This window comes from Gorilla gorilla, chromosome 5 (genome assembly GCF_029281585.2).
Source record: "Gorilla gorilla gorilla isolate KB3781 chromosome 5, NHGRI_mGorGor1-v2.1_pri, whole genome shotgun sequence".
Lineage (NCBI taxonomy): Eukaryota > Metazoa > Chordata > Mammalia > Primates > Hominidae > Gorilla > Gorilla gorilla.
In genome coordinates, this window is record NC_073229.2 from 191,860,350 (window position 1) to 191,879,954 (window position 19,605).

The following is a 19,605-nucleotide window of genomic DNA, read 5'->3' on the forward strand; positions in this document are numbered from 1 at the left end:
CGAGTCCATCCGTGTGGTCAAAAATGGCAGAATCTCCTTTTTTAAGGCTGAGTAATATGCCATCATGTGTGTGTGTGTGTGTATGTATGTGTGTGTCTGTGTGTGACAATTTATTTTGCTAAGTGAAATATATAGGAAGTGAAGAAAATATAAACAAAAACACAAGAAGAAAAATGCTACCTGACCCCACTTATATGTGAAATGCAAAGAGGCTGAAGACACAGAAGCAGAGAGAAGGTGGCGACCAGAGCTTGGAGGTGGGAGATGGGGAGATGTTGGTGAAAAGACACAGAGCTGCAGCTGTGTGGAGACCTACTGCGCAGCACCAGGCCTGCTGCTGCTGACAGTGTCCATGCGCTCACCGTGGTGATCCTTCCACAATGTGTCACATCAGCACATCATACACTTTAAATACACACGCATCATACACTTTAAATACATGCAGTGTTATTTGTCAATTATACCTCAGTAAAGCTAAAACATTTTTTATTTAATTTTAAAAATTAAGTTCCTATATTTATTAGCAGCTCTCAAAGAGCATTAAAGGGAATCCAGTTCATAGCTACAAACCTTCTAAACAATTCCTATTTCTCTCCTTCCCAATCCCCTTTCCTCCTGGGGTCCCCAGACCCTTCCACTCTCTGAACTTACTCTCAACAATGTCCCGGGTCACCCCCGGGATTTCCCATACAGGGGTCTCTTCCTCCTTCCTGCCCCACACCTCACCCCTGACCCTGCGCCAGATCCCCCAAGACGGCTGGAAGATCCCAAACCTCCACGATCCCTCTTGGGGTCTCACTCCACTGGAATGAAGCTGGGAGCTCCCTGGAAACTGTATTTTTTCCTGTCATCTCATGAGAAGTCCCCATGTGAATTTCCAGTAAATAATATCCTTCGTCTCATTACAAATTTATTGTCTGTAACGTTCCATTGTGACAGTGGATCCCACCCTGTCCTATGGCAACTGAATGGCCTCTTGCGTAAGCCTTTTCTTCCCAAACACACTGTGAGCTCCTGAGAGGAGCAGGATGAGTCTTGTTTCCTGGGAGGCCCTGTCACAGCCCACACCACGCGTCGAGGGCATGGTAGAGTCCGACGGAGCCGAGCAGAAGGAAGCAGTGCCTGCTGGAGCCGGGAGGGACACACACCTCATCTTCACCACACCATGCAACCCTACAACATTGCACGTTAAATCACATCACGGCGAGACATGAGTTATTTCCAGATCACAAAAGAATGCCGGTGCAATCGAACAGTAACTAGAATAGGCCGTGTGATTTCCTTCACCACCAAATTCTCAGACTGTCATTAAACACATAGGACACAATACAATTCAGCGTGAATTCAGACATCTGTGAAAAATCCTTCATGGGAGTGGGAGTGACTGGGATCCCGTACGTAGGGTGCATAGTACGTGCCTACGCGTACAGCTGGAGCCCAGAATTTTAAAATAGCAACGTGAACATCTGGTGTAGGAATTGTGGCTTCTTCTGGATGAGCAGGCTTTAAATGCCACGCTCTGTTGGGTGCTTTCTGGGGCCAGAAATCTTGCAAATCAGGGTTTTCTCCAAGGTTCCCATTGAGTTACATGTCACAGGCCCAGTCAGCAGATATTTATTGACCAATTAATGTTGCAGGAATATTTATAACTGCTGAACTCCTCAAGTCAGGCATTTCCCCATGATTACTATTTCAAAGTATAATCTTTTCAACATTCTTTTAAGGGAGGCTGACATTATGCAATTAAATATAACGTGACACGGTGCAATGCTGTTATTTTGTGGGAAAAGTTTTAAAAATGCTATAAAGGGAAAACATTCCAATTTGGTATGAGATTGCAGCAGATTCTGATAACAGTGCCTATCCTATGTTCCAAAGGCAAACCAGCGCATCTTATTCAGAGTTTTTTGAGGCCTATAAGCAAGACTGTCAACGTAATTTTGTAAAAAGTGAATCTGCACAGGAGGCACCAGAATCCCACTCAACAAACACCAAGAAAAGTCTTGCTGGCTTCATTCATGCTGGGATTGGCCGTGCGTTGCAAGCAGCATGACAGAAGTTAGGGCAAGTGAGTCCACGAATGCATCCTGGTCTCTGTGTGGACAGCGAAGTGTGTCTCCTGGAAAGCGCTCTTCAGTTCGGATCCCCACACACCTGGGGAAAGAGCTGGTGAGTTCTTCAGGGGGATAGTGATGGGCATCATGATTCAGAGCATTGACAATCAATGTTGAATAAAATAGGTCCAAGGATTAAGCCCCAGAACAAGCCAGAAATCTTCAGAGTCGACATTCCCCTATCAGATATAACTGTTCAGCCAGCTCTGAACAGTTATTCAGGTGTGTGAATATTCAGGTGTGTGAATTATTTCTAACCTACGTTTCTCCATCTTGTCCTCAGGGAGACTGACAGCCTGGCTGGAGTTAAGAGGCAGTGAAGCTCCCACACCTCCCAAGCCTGTTCACACAGGAAATGAGGTCACCTTGGCATGGCTGTTTGTTTTAAGTGAGCCAATGCTCGTTGCTTTCTTTTCTAGAATTTTCCAAGACATCTTTTTACATCTAAACTAAAATTGTCCACAGATAGACAGCGTTCACTCATCTGTGGTCTCCATGCAACCTTATTCCCATCTCGAAGGCCACACCATCTGTCCATCTCTTTTGTTCTGCTGTCTTCTCTCATTCCTCAAGATTCCACAGGGATTACCTCCAAGGGCTTGGCCATCTCATTTCTAAGATCTTTTAGATCTTCTGGGTCTCACAGCTTAAACTTCCTTATAGACAGCAGATGCCACATATTACTTTCTATTTGAGATTTCAGTTCTCTCAAGTTTGCTCTGCCCTTTCTGTTTGAAGACCATATTTACATAAAGGAGATGGAAAAGAAAGTAGAAATTGAGTCATTCCAGCTTCTTCTCCATCTGTTAACATCATACCATCTGCCCCTTGCTTCTTGCATTAAACAAAACAAATCCACACAGAGTCTCAGACGATTCTAGATGAAAGCAATGTGGCCCTAGAAGTGGATAAGAAGAATGCAGCCAAAGGTTTTATGAGTTCCTAAAGGCAGAAGAGAGGCTAGGGTGCTGGCTTGGACTCCCTGCAGACCCCAGACACAAGGGGAGCCTGTCTCACTCTCCAGCTCTCTCCACGTGCCTGCAACAACTGCTTGTTCTCACTAGAGGGGAAGGAAAGAGCACGAGACCCAGGAATGACCCCGGAGGACACAGCAGGACCCAGCCCAACTCCTTCACCTTCTCCAATGTAAAATGGAAGCTGCAAACTGCTGAGAGGGCAGGAAACCCTCCTCAGCCCCAGATCCCAAGCAGAGACCTGTGCATCCTAGTGAGGGGAAAGCATCCACCCTCTGCCTCTGAGCAATCGATGCAGAAGCTCTGGAAGGGATGACTGGTGAGCTCACAGGTTACATACAATGGAATTATAAAAATATGCTCGATGAATCCAAGAGAAGGCAGAAAAAGAGAAAAAAAGAACAAAGGACAAATAGGACACTGCCACAACAATGATCACACAAAACATAAGTGGTCTGACTATTCCAATTAAAAGGCAGAGATCATCAGAGCAGATTAAAAACACGAGACCCACCCATACACCGCCTGTCGGAAACCTACTTTAGAAGACAGCTGGGCAGTGCCCTGGACAGTTAGATGCGATCTTTACATAGAACACAGCATACTATTCTAGGCATTTACCCAGGAGGAATGAAAACATATGTTCATGCAAGTCCTGTATATGAACATCTAAAAGCAGATTTATTCACAATAAAAACAAAAACTGAAAACAATGCCAATGTCCATCCACTGGGAGTGGAAAAACAAATTGCAGTCTCTCTGCTGTGGAGTGCTATTCTGTAGTAAAAAGGGGCAGCTGCTCTTGCACACAGTAGCACGGGTGCTCTCAGCGGCAGTGTGCCAGGACACCAGACACAGAGGAACACACGCTACATGATTCCATTTTCATGCCCTTGTGAAAAAGACAAAACCACAGAGGCAGAACTCAGATCAGTGTTTGTCAGGGGCTGGGAACAGGAGGATGTTGATCCAGTGCAAAGGGCCTGAGGAAACTTTGTAAAGGGTGGAATATTCTAACCTGGTTACATGAGTACACACCACACTCATCAAATTACATACTAGAAAAGTGTGCATTGTACTGTGTGCAAATGATACCTCAATATGCAAAAATACTTAGGTCATTGTTTTGAAAACTTAATGGGATTTACCTTTTGCTATCTTGCTGGTGTTCATGAAACACTGTTAACTGACTGACTGTAAGGAGGTCATTTGAGGGCAGTGGTTCTCTTAGACTAGGATACTGTGCATGTTCTGCTTGTACCTTCCCATGCAAATTCATCTTTCTGCAAAGAGTTAGCCAGTGAGCTTTTGTCTGAGGCTCTTACTACTAAAAGAAAAACCAGGAGCTGAGCTAGAGCACCCAGAAGCATCCCCTTAGAATGAAATCTGGGAACAAGAAACAGTTGTGAATCATTTGGCCTGTTTTCACATGCCATTGCTTTCAGTGGGAAGTTAAGCTTGAGTTTGCAAGATCAAAGTCCTTTTCATCCTGCTGGTCCACCTGGAAGCTGTGGTTGCTAAGAGAGACCCAGACCCAGGAATCTGGAGCTGTGGAAGCAAACTATCAATCTCCTGAGCTGGTACCAAAAGTGCCCCGCATGCCCGGCCCCTTGGCTCTCACTCGGATGCATCCTTTTGCCCTCTGTCATCCTTCCTCCACATGACACGGTGACAAAGAAAACAGTAATTTAAAGAGAACTAGAAGGACCTTCGAGGAATGGAGAAGCATCTGTCTTACACACATAAGCTGTTTGAAAATCAAACCTGCCACCAGGCTTGCGTGTTCTTGGAGAGAGACAATGTGGAAATGGCATCAGAGTTTCTGCCTTATGGATAAGCAGAGGTCTCGTGAAGAAAGGCCAGTGCCTGCCACTTTCAGATGAAAAGGAAGGTATTGCCAAAATACACTCTGTGGTTGTAAAGGTAATTTCTGGGGTGAGAAATCCTTAAGGAAGGTACTGCCGAAATACACTCTGTGGTTGCAGAGGTAATTTCTGGAGTGAGAAATCTTTTTAAAGCACTTGATATTCCTTATTTACCTCTTTAAATTGAAGAGTTTTCTTTTAACTAATCTCTTCTGTGAGCTTTTTTCTGTGGCTCTTACCCTTTTCATGGAACGCCCGTCGCCTCCACATCTGGTCTACCTCATTTCCCAATCTTATTTTCTAGGATGAAAAAAAACAATCTCAGATAGACCAAAGGAGAGCTAGATTCCACTTCAGTCTCTATCTGAACTGAAAAATCCATGATTTCAAAATCAACCCAATATTGTAAACCAAGCACTTATCACTAATTCCACCTAATTTTCTCCCCCACTCCAAGGGAAAAAGGGAAAGTGAGACCTGTAAACTGCCTTTGCCTGTGAAAGAATCTCTTCTAGGTCCTTCAGTGCATGCAGAACTCAGACAGCGGACGCAGCCAGCAGCTGGACCTCTTCATCCACAGGGGTTGCCTCACAATAGCTGGCTGCCAAGCCTTTCTGTACTGCCTAAAGCCGGGGAGCCGTGGCAACCATCGGGGCCGCAGGTGCTCTGACGGTGGCCCACGTTAGGCAGAGGCACTGCCACAGTCCCTTCCCCCGGGAGCGTCATGGGGCAGGAGCAACCAGCACACCTGAGCCCAGAACCCGCATTCTGGGTGTGAAGTGACTCCACCCTGCGCAGAGGGAAGGCGCCACCGCAAGTGCAGCCTGCATATCACGTGGGGTCTGTTTTTCGGTAAAAAGTAGGTTTGCAACGTGAGATGGTGAAGGAAGTGATTTCTTACCTGTGTGGCTGCAGGTAAGTTAGTGAATCTCTCTGAGCTCAGCTTCCTCATCTGGACAGCAGGACTCCTTCTGTGATCTCCAGGGCTTGTGAAAGTTCTCTAGAACGAAGCAGAGTCCCTGTAGGATGGGTAAAGTGCAGGGCAAAACCCAGTCAGTTCCTATTGTGAGCTCTCCTATGACAGCCTGTCTTGGTGTAGCAGATTGAAACACAGATTTGGGGTTCGACAGACCTGGCTACAGGCCCGCTCTGTCATTCATTACACACGTGCTCTTGGGGAAGCAAAGTAACTTTCTCATGCCTCGTTTTCTCCCCGCAGGAAAGAAGAACATTGACACCTGCCGTCGTGGGTTGTTGGGAGGACTAAGTGATATGGGAAGGAGGCAGGGAAGTGCTGGGTAGAGAAAGGTGGGTCCCTGGCTAGAGCTCCACCCTCGGGCCTGTGTCCACAGAGCTAGGTGAGGACAGGCACTCCTGCCTTCACACCCGTATGTTGCATTTCCCAAAACCACCCTGGCCCACCACGCCCCCAGCCTGTGCCTGTAAAAACCCCAAGACCCAAGCGGCAAGGCAGCAAGAGGAGACCATGAGCGGAAGAACACCCAGGCAGCTGGACGGCCAGAGGCGCACATTGATTGGAGAGCCCGCGGCAGGCACTGAGACACTGGCACGCCGCAGGCTATTCCTGCGGAACCACGCGGAGTTTGGCCAGGGTGGTGGGAGAAGAGGCCGGCTGCTCAGCAGCCTGACTCCAGGGGAAAACCTTTCCACTCCATCTCCCTTCTGGCTCCCCCATCTGCTGAGAGCTACCTCCACTCAATCAAACCTTGCGCCCGTTCTCCAAGCCCAGGTGTGATCCGATTCTTCCAGTACACCAAGGCAAGAGCCCGGTATACAGAAGTCCTGTGTCCTTATAAAAAGGTAGAGGGTCTAATTGAGCTGGTTAACACAAGCCGCCTAGAGACGGCAAAACTGAAGGAGCACACGGTAACACACGCCCACTGGGGCTTCAGAAGCTGTCGACATCCACCCTAGCCACTGTCGTGGGGTCAGAGCCCCACAACCTGCCCATCTGTATGCACCCCTAGAGATCTGGGCAGCGGGGCACTGAAGAAGTGAGCCACTCCGGCTCTCACACGCCCTGCGAGGGGACAAGGACTCCGGCTCTCACACGCCCTGCGAGGGAACAAGGAAACCTTTCCTGTTTTATGAGGATAATAATGAAACAAAGCTGTAGCGTGGCATCTACCAAAGCACAGAGCTCAGTAAATACTTGCTGCGATTGTAGGATGGCCGGGAAGTCTTCTCCCTGCAAAACCGCAATATTATGTGACGAATACCATGTGACAGGCCTAACCTCTCAAGGAAGATGAGAGAATGCAGTCATCTGACTATTGAGCTATTCTCCACTGACAGAGAGGCCGTTTATTCAGTAGACCTGAAAGACAGAAAAACAATCAGAAAAGTTGAAGTAGTGACTTTTTTAGAAAAACAATATTGTGGATCAAATAAGCTGAACATTCCACATCTTTACAACTAGAAATGCTGAATGAAAAGCATCAATCATCTTTTCAAATATATAGCTTAGCTCACAAGCAAGCAAAATCCACAGAGGCCAGGAATAAAGGGACCAAATGCCAGAGAGGGAGTCTGGGCTGCAGCAGCCCCGCAGGAGGGGCGGGAACATCAGGAACTTGGTCTCTAAGTATCCACGTGACATTAGGTCCCTAGGGAGTTGGAAATTAAATCTGAAACCCTAACGGAAAGATGGGGCCCTCCTCAGTAGAAGAGCACACTAAGAAAAATCCGTTTGGCAAACACAAATGGCAAGCAAGCTTATCCCACTTTCCGTGGGCTCCAAAATGGGGGGAAAAAGTGTTCCCTTAAAATTCATTATTGCAGACCTGTTCTCATCTGGGATTGGGGTTCAGATTTTTATTATTTGATGTAATAACCAACCACCACACTTATTGAGACTAGGTTATTTTTTATTGGAAAAAAATCAGCTAATAATGTAAAAAAAAAAAAAGAGGGAATTAGAAAGTCCGCCGTCCATAACACTGTTGAAATTATTGATTCAGGCGAGGATTATCAACTGCTGATACAATCATTAGGTTTAAGATTTAAGGAACAAGTACTCTATGAAGTGCCAGACTAACAGCACACATTGCTCTCTAGTCAAACGAGAGATGGGGAGGGAGGTTAAGAAAGCCCGACCCCAGCTGGACGCGGTGGCTCACGCCTGTAATCCCAGCACTTTGGGAGGCCCAGGTGGGTGGATCACGAGGTCAGGAGTTCAAGATCAGCCTGGCCAAGATGGTGAAACCCCGTCTCCACTAAAAATACAAAAATGAGTCAGGCACAATGGCGGGCACCCGTAATCCCAGCTACTCAGGAGGCTGAGGCAGGAGAATCACTTGAACCCGGGAGATGGAGGTTGCAGTGAGCCGAGATCGCACCACTGCATTCTAGCCTGGGCAACAGAACAAGACTCCATCTCCAAAAAAAAAAAAAAAAAAAAAAGAAAGAAAGAAAAAGAAAAGAAAGAAAGAAAAAGGAAAAAAAAAACCAGACCCAGACATGGAAAAGGCTGCATGTCCTTTCAAAGAAGTGCTGAGCCAGTCTATCATGCCCGCCTCAGTATTATCTAATTCTCTAGGGCTGTACGTCTTTGTTGACTCACAGTTTACTATTGATTAGGATATTTAGCAACTCTGTAAGGGCAGGTGTTAAGCTGTAGAAAATTGATTCCATGCAAATGATTCTTTTCTTATACAAACGAACCCATGTCTGATAGAGGTGCAAATGTTGTCACTCTGATGAAAAAGATAACCCCACGTTTACAGTTTCAACATCGTATAAAACATTAACCTTTCTTGTAGCTAATTTAGAAATCTTATCATAACATTATTTTTTTCAGGGGCTATAAATACTTCTGTATTTCCTGTAATTCTTTGAACCCAAATTGCCATGCTCCTTGTTCCCCCAGTCATGGGTTAAATAAGTCTTTGTCATGTACTCACTTCCTATTTGTAAGAATCATCTTTTTGGCTTTTGAAAAATTATATTTGACAAAGCATAAGTTTACATTGGAAACATCAGACAATCGTCATCTTAATTCATGTTGTCATTCTTAGCATCCCATAGTATGTGTCTCCTGATTTGATGCGTATGAAGCTCACATCACCCTGATGTATTCAAGCAAATATTCTTAACTTTAATCTATCAAGGTGTTAAAAGTGACGGCCAGGTGTGGTGGCTCACGCCTGTAATCCCAGCACTTTGAGAGGCTGAGGCTTGTGGATCATGAGGTCAGGAGATCAAGACCATCCTGACCAACATGGTGAAACCCCATCTCTACCAAAAATACAAAAATTAGCTGGGTGTGGTGTCGTGTGCCTATAGTCTCAGCTACTCAGGGGGGCTGAAGCAGGGGACTCACTTGAACCCAGGAGGCAGAGGCTGCAGTGAGCTGAGATTGTGCCACTGCACTCCAGCCTGGCGACAGAGTGAGACTCTGTCTCAAAAAAAAAAAAAAAAAAAAAGGAGGGGGGGACAGATTAATAAATATTTAAGGATGTAATGACCAGATGCAGTTTGCGGCTTTGGGTCAGGTCCTGGTTTAGACAAGCCAGCTGTAAATAACACTGCAGGACAATTGGAAAAATTTGAAATGGACAGTGTATAGATAAAATAAAATGTAATTACATGAAAAGGTGGAGATAATTAATGAAGAAACATTGATGACAAAATACTATTATAATAGAATGTCAATTTAGTAAAAAAAAAAAAGAATGAATATTAAAAATATGGATAAAGAAAGGAAGAAAGAAAAAGACCTAGAATACGTACACTATGGTGTTAACAATGGTGACCTCAACATTTTTATTTTTTTCTGTTTTCTAGTTTCTAAATACACATTTACTGTTTTGCAATAATAAATGCTTTTAAAATGACAAACTAAAGCAAAAAATGATACTATTTGGGTAGCTGAAATAGCTTTAAGCTGAAAATTTTATAAAAGCAATCTAATGATGTATTATAACTCTAGGTCTCAGGTCAAAAACAACTGCAAAATTTTCTAGGTAGACACATCCTCACAAAATTTGCAGTTTTTCTGCAGATACGTTCTCAATAACAATGGATTTAATTCAAAATAATACAAATGTGAGAGTAAAAAAAATGACGATGTTTCAAAAAATTTAAGAAAGCATTTCCCAGGTGAAGAAGTCCTTACAGCTTGGGAAACCCTTCTTTTTGGGATACTGAGACTGCAAAGTAAATGGACACCTTGTCCACAAACACACCTCAGAGGCACTGCAGGTTCAGCTCCACATGACCCTAATGAAGCAGCTATCACAATAAAGCAAGTCACACAAATGGTTTTGGTTTTTCAGTGCGTTTACAAGTTATGTTTACACTATAATGCAGTAAATGAGGGTGCAATTGTATTGTGTCTAAAAAACAGTGTACCTGCCTTAATTTAAAAATACCTGATTGCTAAAAATACTAATGATCACCTGAGCTTTCAGCAAGTTGAAATCTTTTTTATTGGTAAAGGGTCTTGCCTGGATGTTGATGCCTGCTGACTGATCACAGTGGTGGTTGCTGAAGGCTGGGATGGCTGTGGCAGTGTCTTCAAATAAGACAATGATGAAGTTTGCTGCATCAATGGAATCTTCCTTTCAGGAAGGGCTTCTCTATAGCATGTGATGCTTTTTGATAGAATTTTACCCTCAGTAGAACTTATTTCAAAATTGGAGTCAATCCTCTCAAATCCAGCCCCTGCTATATTAACTAAGTTTATGGAATATTAGAAATCCTTCATGCCTGTAATTCTAGCACTTTGGGAGGCTGAGGCAGGAGGATTGCCTGAGCTCAGGAGTTCAAGACCAGCCTGGGCAACACAGTGAAACCCCATCTCTACTAAAATACAAAAAAATAGCAGGGTATGGTGGCTTGCACCTGTAGTCCCAGCTACTCAGGAGGCTGAGGCAGGAGAATTGCTTGAACCTGGCAGGCGGAGGTTGCAGTGAGCTGAGATTGTGCCACTGCACTCCAGCCTGGGTTACAGAGTGAGACTCTGTCAAAAAAACAAAACAAAACAAAACAAAACTTTGTTTTCATTTCAACAGTGTTCACAGCATCTTCACCAGGGTAGATTCCATCTCCAGAAAACACTTTCTTTACTCACCTGAAAGAAGCCACTCCTCATCCGTTCAAGTTTTATCCTGAGATTGCAGCAATCCAGTCACATTTCAGGCTCCATTTCTAATTTTAGTTCTCTTGCTTTTTCCTCCTCATCTACAATTACTTCCTCCCCTGAAATCATGAACCTGTCAGAGTCCCCTATGAGAGCTGGAATCAGCTTCTTCCAAAGTCCTGTCATTGTTGATATTTTTGCTCCTCTCATGAATCATGAATGTTCTTAATGGCACCTAGAATAGTGAATCTTTTCAAGAAGGTTTTTAATTGACTTTGCCCAGATCCATCAGAGGAATTATTTTCTATGATATCTTCAACCTTACAAAATGTATTTTTTAAATAATAAAACTTGAAAGCTAAAATGGCTCCTTGATCCATGGGGTGCAGAATAGATGTGCTAGCAGGCATGAAAACAACATTAATCTCTTTGTACATCTCCATCAGAGCTCTTGGATGACCAGATGCATTGTCAATGAGCAGTAATATTTTGAAAGAAGACTTTTTTTTTAAGCAGTAGATATCAACATTGGGCTTAAAATATTCAGTAAACCATGCTGTAAACAGATGTGCTGCCATCCAGGCTTTATTGTTGCATTTCTGAAGTTCAGGTAGGGTAGATTTAGCATCATTTTTAAAGGCCGTAGGAATTTTGGAATGGTCAATGAGCTTTGACATCAACTTAAAGTCACCAGCTGCATTAGCCATTAACAAGAGAGTCAGTCTGTCCTTTGAGGATTTGAAGCCAGGCATTGCCTTCTTCTCTCTAATTATGAAAGGCCCAGATAGCATCTCTTCCAATAGAAGCCTGTTTCATCCTCGTTGAAAATCTGTTGTTTAGTGTAGTGATCATCATCAATGGTCTTAGCTAGATCTTCTGGAGAACTTGCTGCAGCTTCTCCATCAGCCTCTTCACCTTGCACTTTTATTTTATGGAGATGGCTTCATTTCTTAGACCTCACAAATCAACCTCTGCTAGCTTCAGACTTTTCTTCTGCATCCTTCTCACCTCTCTCAGCCTTCACAGAATTGAAGAGTTAGGACCTTGCTCTGGCTTAGGCTTTGGCCTAAGGAAATGTTTGGCTGGTTTGATCTTCTATCCCAGACCACTAAAACTTTCTCCATATCAGCAATAATGCTTATCTCTTCATGTGTCCACTGGAGTAACACTTTTAAAGTCTTTCAAGAGCTTTTCTTTCACATTCACACATGTAATTGTCTAATTATTTGAAGCAAGAGGCCTAGTTTTCAGCCTACCTCTGCTGTTGACAGCCTTTCACACTAAGCTTAATCATTTCTAGCTTTTGTTTTAAAGTGAGAGACGTGCAAGTCTTTCTTTCACATGAACATTTTGAGGCCACTGTGGGATCATGAATTGGAGTGATTTCAATCCTGTTGTGTCTCGGGGAATAGGGGGCCTGCCTGAGTAGAGGAAGAGAGATGATGGAATAGCCAGCCAGAGGAGCCGTGAGAACACACATTTATTGTAAGACCTCAAACTATGAGAATCCTAGAAGAAAACCTCAGAAACATGATTCTGGACACAGGCCTTGGGAAAGAATTTCTGACTAAGTCCTCAAAAGCAGTTGCAATAAAAACAAAAATTGACAAGTGGGACCTAATTAAACTAAAGAGCTTCTGCACGCAAAAGAAACTATCACACAGTAAACAACATACACAATGGAAGAAAATATTCACAAACTCTGCATCTGACAAAGGTCCAATATCCAGAATCTATAGGGAACTTAAACAATTGAACAAGCAAAAAAAAAAAAAACCATTAAAAAATGGGCAAAAGTCATGAATGGATACTTCTCAAAATAAGACATATGAGGAGCCAATGAACACATGAAAAGATGCCAAACATCACTAATCATCAGAGAAATGCAAATCAAAACCACAGTGAGATACCATCTCACACCAGTCAGAACAACTATTATTAAAAAGTCAAAAAAAAAAAAAAAACAGATGTTAGCAAGGCTGCTGAGAAAAGGGAGCAATTATACACTGTGAGTGGGAATGTAAATTAGTTCATCCACCGTGGAAAGCAGTTTGGACATTTCTCAAAGAACTTAAAACAGAAATACCATTCATCCAGCCATCCCATTACTGGGTAGACATCCAAAAGAAAACAAATTATTCTACCAAAAGACATGCACTCACACGTTCATCGTAGCGCTATTCACAATAGCAAACACATGCAGTCAACCTAAGGTGCCCATCACCAGTGAACTGAATAAAGAAAATGTGGTACATATCCACCATTGAATACCATGCAGCCATAACAAAGAATAAAATCATGGCCTTTGCAGAAACACAGACGCAGGGGGAGACCATCACCCTAAGCAAATTAATGCAGGAACAGAAAACCAAATACTGCATGTTCTCACTTATAAGTGGGAGCTAAACATTGGGAGCTCATGAGATACAGATGGGAACACTGGGGACACTGGGGACACATGAGATACAGATGGGACACTGGGGACACTAGGGGGAGGAGGGCAGAGGGGCAAGAGTGAGAAACTAACTGTTGGGTGCTACTCTCAGCACCTGGGTGACAGGATCATTTGTATCCCAAACCTCAGCATTACACAATATACCCCGGCAACAAACCTGCACGTGTACCCTAGGAACCTAAAATAAAAGCTGAAAAAAAAAAAAAACTACACACATTTATGATTAAGTTCCCTGTCTTATATGGGTGTGGCTCATGGCATCTTCCAAAAATTACAATACTAACATCACAGACACTGATCACAGATCATCATCACAGATATAACAATGAAAAAGTTAGAAATATTCCAAGAATTACTAAAAATGCACACAGAGATGCAAAGGGAGCACGTGCTATTGGAAAAATGGCATCGATAGACTTGCTCAATGCATGGTTGCCATTTACAAAACCCACAATATCTGCAAAGGGCACTAAAGTGAAGTACAATAAAGCAAGGTGTGCCTGAACCACATGTTGTGGGCAGAACAGAAAAAACAAAAACAAAGAAATAAAAGATTGTCTTGGAAAGGGGAAAGAACAAACCAAAACGATACTTTGTTACAGTCAGTATGTTAAAATACTTTTATTAGAATTATTAAAAGACATTAGTGAGATATTTGGATACAAAATTAATAAACAAAAAAAAATTAAGGATATCGGATTCCAGAAAATATAGGGTGAGAGGAACCAAATTTACCGTCTTATTTGCAAAAACCAAAATGTAGTTAAAAAGATACAAAATATTTAAAACAGCAGCTTCCAAAGGTGGGCACAGGCCATAAAGACAATGATCCCCGAGAGCCAGAAGCAGGTGATGAAAGCCCTCGCTTCCTCCGGCTTCCTGACCAGAGAGCTTTACAGGACTCAGTGCAGGAAGGGAGCGCCCGAGTGGATCTCTGCGGGTTCCCGAGTGAAAGGATATAGAGGGGAGAGAACAAAGCAGCTGGAATTCAAGGCGAGAACGAGCACCCCAGAGGAGGGAGTGGCACCTCCACAGAACCCCAGAGACAGTGAAGGGTCCCCCACACACGTTCAGCAGGGTCCTGATTGTGTGAGGAGACTGCACAAGGCCAGGAAAGAATCCTGTGAAAAGAAGAGAGGGGGCTGGGCGCGGTGGCTCATGCCTGTAATCCCAGCGCTCTGGGAGGCCGAGGTGGGTGGATCACCTGAGGTTGGGAGTTTGAGAACAGCCTGACCAACATGGAGAAACTGCGTCTCTACTAAAAATCTAAAATTAGCCGGGCGTGGTGGTGCATGCCTGTGATTCCAGCTACTCGGGAGGTTGAGACAGGAGAATCGCTTGAACCCAGGAGGCAGAGGTTGTGGTGAGCTGAGATTGCATCATTGCACTCCAGCCTGGGCAACAGAGTGAAACTCCATCTCAAAAAAAAAAAAAAAAAAAAAAAAAGAAAAGAAAAGAGAGGGAAAGAGGGAAGAGAGGCTGTGCTCACAGAGAGGCTGGAACAGTGCCTGAGAGAGCACCTCGCATTCCACAGGACACTGGACAGGGCACTCAGAAGGGCCCTGGCTCTGTCACAGGGAAGAATTTGCCCTAAACTATACATGGCTGTGGACCTGCCTGACAAATGTTGAAAAGCAAAATGGAAAGGATCGAACTGTTTCCAAGTAACATAACTATGTGCCAGGAAAAAAGCTCAAGAATATTTTTAGGAATGTAAAAATATCCAGCACCCAGTAAGCTAAAATTCTCAATGTCTGGGATCCAATCAGAGATTATCAGGCATGTAAAAGTCATGTACAAAAGCAGGAAAATACAACCCCTAATGAGGTGAAAAATCAGTCAATCTAAGGGGACTTAACACTGATGACATGGGTGTCAGAACGGCAGGCAAGGGCCCTAACCAGTGACTGCAATCCACCTATGCAGAAATCTAAGGGGAGACGTGTAGGATATAAGAAGGAAAACCTAAATCAAACGTCTAGAGACTAAACTACAGAGGGTTAGATTAAAAAATGCATGGATGGAATACACAGACAATGGAATTAATAGAAAATTGTTAGTGAACTGACAGATACAGCAATAGTAACTATCCAAAATGAAACATACTGAGGAAAACGTAATGTTAAAAAATAGTGTCAGGGAGCTACAGGATGGCTTCAAGCATATTAACATACATGTAATTGGAATCCATGAAGAAGAGAAGAGAGAAGGGTACAGAAGAGATATTTGAGGATATAATGGTTAAAAGTCTTCAAATTTGATTTTTTAAACTACATACTCACAGTTCTGAGAAACTCAATCACTCCCCGCACAAGAGATATGAGTAACACTACACCAGAATACATTATAATAAATTGCCCAAAACCAGTGATAAAGAATCAATCTTAAAAGCAGCCAGAGAGCAAACACTGAATTTTTGTTATGCACTACGTGCAGAGGAACAAAAATATAAGAATGACAGCAGATTTCTCTTTGGAAAGAATGCAAGCAAGAAGACAGTTGAGCAATGTCTTGAAGGTACGAAATGGAAAAGAAAACGACCCTGCCATCCTAGAGTTCTATACCCAGGGAAAAGAGCTTTCAAAACCAAAGGCAGCATGAAGACTTCTTCAGAAATACCAAAGTTGAAAGAATTCATTATCAACGTAACTGTGTTATAAAAAATGCTAAAAGGAAGCCCTTTAGGTAGATTGAAATTGACACCAGATGGTATCAATAAAGAATGAAGAATACTGGAATTTGTAACTACATTCTTAATATACATTTTTTAAATATATATAAATATATATATTTATGTAATATAATACAAATACATATTTAATATATAAATATATAAAATAATTTCCTTATTTTAAAATTTCTTTAAAACATAAATGAGTGTTTAATGAGAAATACGGCACAGTATAATAGGGTTTATAATTTATATGTAAAACGGTAAAACATATGTCAGCAACAGCATGAAAACTGGGAGGGAAGAAATGGAAATATACTATTGTAAGATTTATAAATTATACAGGAAGTGGTAGAATAACAGGAAAGCAGGCTGTGATATGATGTGTACAATTAACCCTAAAGCAATCACTAGAATTGGAAAAAAATAGTTATAGCTAATAATTCAACAAAAAATTAAATAAAATGAAAAGTACACAATTTATTTAAAACAAGGCAAAAAATAGGAAAAGGCAACAATAAACAAATGAGATAACATGAAACAAATAGTAAAATGATAGAACTAAAGCTAACAATATTAATAATCACATCAGGCTGGGCGTGGTGGCTCACACCTGTCACCCCAGCACTTTGGGAGGCCAAAGCGGGTGGTTCACCTGAGGTCAGGAGTTCGAGACCAGCCTGGCCAACATGGTGAAACCCTGTCTCTACTAAAAATACAAAAATTAGCCGGGCTTGGTGGCACACACCTGTAATCTCAGCTACTCGGGTGGCTGAGGCAGGAGAATCTCTTGAACCTGGGAGGTGGAGGTTGCAGTGAGCCGAGATTGTGCTACTTTACTCCAGCCTGTGTGACGGGAACGAGACTCCATCTAAAAAAAAAAAAATTACATTACATGTAAATAGGGTAATCACTCAATTAGAAGACAAATATGGGGCCAGGCACAGTGACTCATGCCTGTAATCCCAGCACTTTGGAAGGCCAAGGCTGGTGGATCACGTGAGGTTAGGAGTTCAAGACCAGCCAACATGGTGAAACTTTGTCTCTACTGAAAATACAAAAAAAAAAAAAATAGCTGGGCATGGTGGTGGGTGCCTGTAATCCTAGCTACTTGGGAGGCTGAGGCAGGAGAATTACTTGAACCTGGGAGGGGAAGGTTGCAGTGAGCTGAGATCGCTGCACTCCAGCCTGGGCAACAGAGCAAGATTCTGTCTCAAAAACAAAACCAAACAAAACAATGACAGACAGCATTATGAACTGAATGAAAATGAAAGCATATATATCAAAACTTATGAGATGTTGCTAAAGCAGAAAGTAAGGAGAAATTTCTAGCTCTAAACACACATTAAAAAAGAAGAAAGGCCTCTAATCAATAATTTTGGCTTTCACTTTAGTAAACTGGAAAAACGATGTGTAAATTAAGGTACATGTAAACAGAGGATAGGAAAAAATAAAGATCAGATCAAAACAATAAGATGTAAAGCAGAAAAACAATAATCAAAGGAACTGAAAGATGGTTCTTTGGGATAATCAATAACATTGAAAAATTCTAACCAGATTGATCAGAAAAAAAGAGAGAAGGTTTAACACGCCAATATCATCACTGATAAGTGACATTGCTACTGAAGCTACAGATACTGAAAGAATAATAAGGGGTTATATGAATGAATTTGTGCTAATAAATTCTAAAATGTAGATTACATGGCAAATTTTTTGGAAGATACAAATTTCCCAGGCTCACTCAAGAAATACAGGTAAATTGAATACTTTTATATGGATTAAAGAAATTGAATTTGTAGTTAAAAACCTTCCACAAAGGAAACTCCAATAGCTTCACTGGTGAATTCTCCCAATATTTAAGGAAGAAACAATACTAAGCATACACAAACTCCTAAAGAAAATTGAAGGAGTGAGAATATTTGCTAATGCATTCTCTTAGGCCAGCATTACCTTGATACCAAAACCAGACAAAGCCTCGACAAGGAAAGGAAACAAAAATATAGATTGTTCATGTGATAGAGACTGGTAACACAAAAACATCTTTCAGCAGGAAAAAAATGTGTGACTATGTTGTAGTATATTCCACAATTGAGAACTTTGCAGTGTTGCGATGAGTGAACTTAAGTACATAAAGCTACATAACGTAGCACTGAGCTGAAAAAGTAAGTTTCAGAACTATATATACAGTGTAATTTCTACAAAGTTTGTAAAATACACAAAATAATGCTACACTGTTTATGCAATCATACACATGTAATACAAGAATACAAATACACCAATGGATGGTAAACATCAATTTAGAATAATGATGCCTATGGGGAAGTGGAAAGAGGAATGGTCTTGGGACGAAAGCCACCTGCAATGAGTGCTTCAACTGAATGTGTGATGTTTTCCTTATTTTTTAAAAGATATGAAGCAAATATGGCTAAGTGGTAAAATTTGATAAAGCTGAATGATGTGTAGACAGTTTTTCTTTTTATTGTTTTCTACAAGCTTAAAATATCTCATAATAAAATAATCATTGCTTGAAAAAGCAAACTGGCGAAAGCGTTCCACATAGAGGGATGTTTGGCCTTTACAGTGCGGTGTGGTCCTCACACCAAGAGGCGATGGCACAACTAGGAAACTAGTATTTTCACCGTGGCTTCAACCCCACCTGTTAGGTGGCGTGAACCACGGGCCCAAGCTGGGGATGCTGTTGCGCGGAGCAATGGGACTGCTTGTCAGGGGCTCCTGGGTCAGCTCCCTGATGGGCATTTGCCTTTAAGGATCCTCCCTTGGGCTGAGCTAGATTTTCCAAGGCTTTCCCAGGTCACACCTTACACAGGAAAACGAAAGAGGAGAACAGCACAGCTCCACAAAGTGAGTTTGGCGCTCTGGAGTTTCTATTGCAGAGACAAGGTGGGAATCACAGAAGCTGATCCGCAGACCTGTCGGACAGTCTCCCTTAGTCAGAAAGTGAGCTTGAATGCGGGCCAGCCTGGGGAGAGGCAAAATCCCCCTGGGGCTTCCAGCAGAACAAACGGTGTCTCAGCACCATTCTCACCTCATGGAAAACTGCTTTTCTTTTTCTCTCAGCACTCTTCATGGCCGAGCTGCATCGAAATACAAGCAGATGACTTCGTTAATAAGTCTCTCAACCAGCTGTCTTCATCAACGTTACCTCTACCACAGGGGAAAACAGAGGGACTTAAATAAACCTCCTAGAAAAAAGCAGGATGGCGAAATGATTTCCTCTGTTCCCAATAAGATAAAAATTAAAAATAACAAAAATCACACCTTTTCTTTTTTCTGCCTGGCAGAAAATGTAGATTTCAGATTGGCCTAATTTCAGTGAGTGAGATTCCTGTCTACCGCGTCAGCCTTTCCTCCCTATCGCCAGAACTGAAAATAAATACCTTGCAAAGTTGTTTCTTTTCTTGT

At 42.4% G+C, this 19,605-nt stretch overlaps 1 long non-coding RNA gene across 2 annotated transcripts; it reads right to left on the reverse strand.

The window, feature by feature from the left end:
• Positions 1–523: 523 nt before the first annotated feature.
• On the reverse strand, positions 524–19,279 carry LOC109024792 (uncharacterized). Of its 2 annotated transcripts, none has more exons than XR_002004322.3 (5): positions 19,229–19,279; positions 16,931–17,053; positions 5,431–7,291; positions 5,193–5,253; positions 524–2,154 (listed from the first exon to the last, which is right to left on the reverse strand). It is a non-coding gene; the product is annotated as an uncharacterized lncRNA (long non-coding RNA). The 2 variants fall into 2 exon arrangements; XR_002004323.3 differs by having other exon boundaries at positions 524–3,012.
• Between the last annotated feature and the right edge of the window lie 326 nt (positions 19,280–19,605).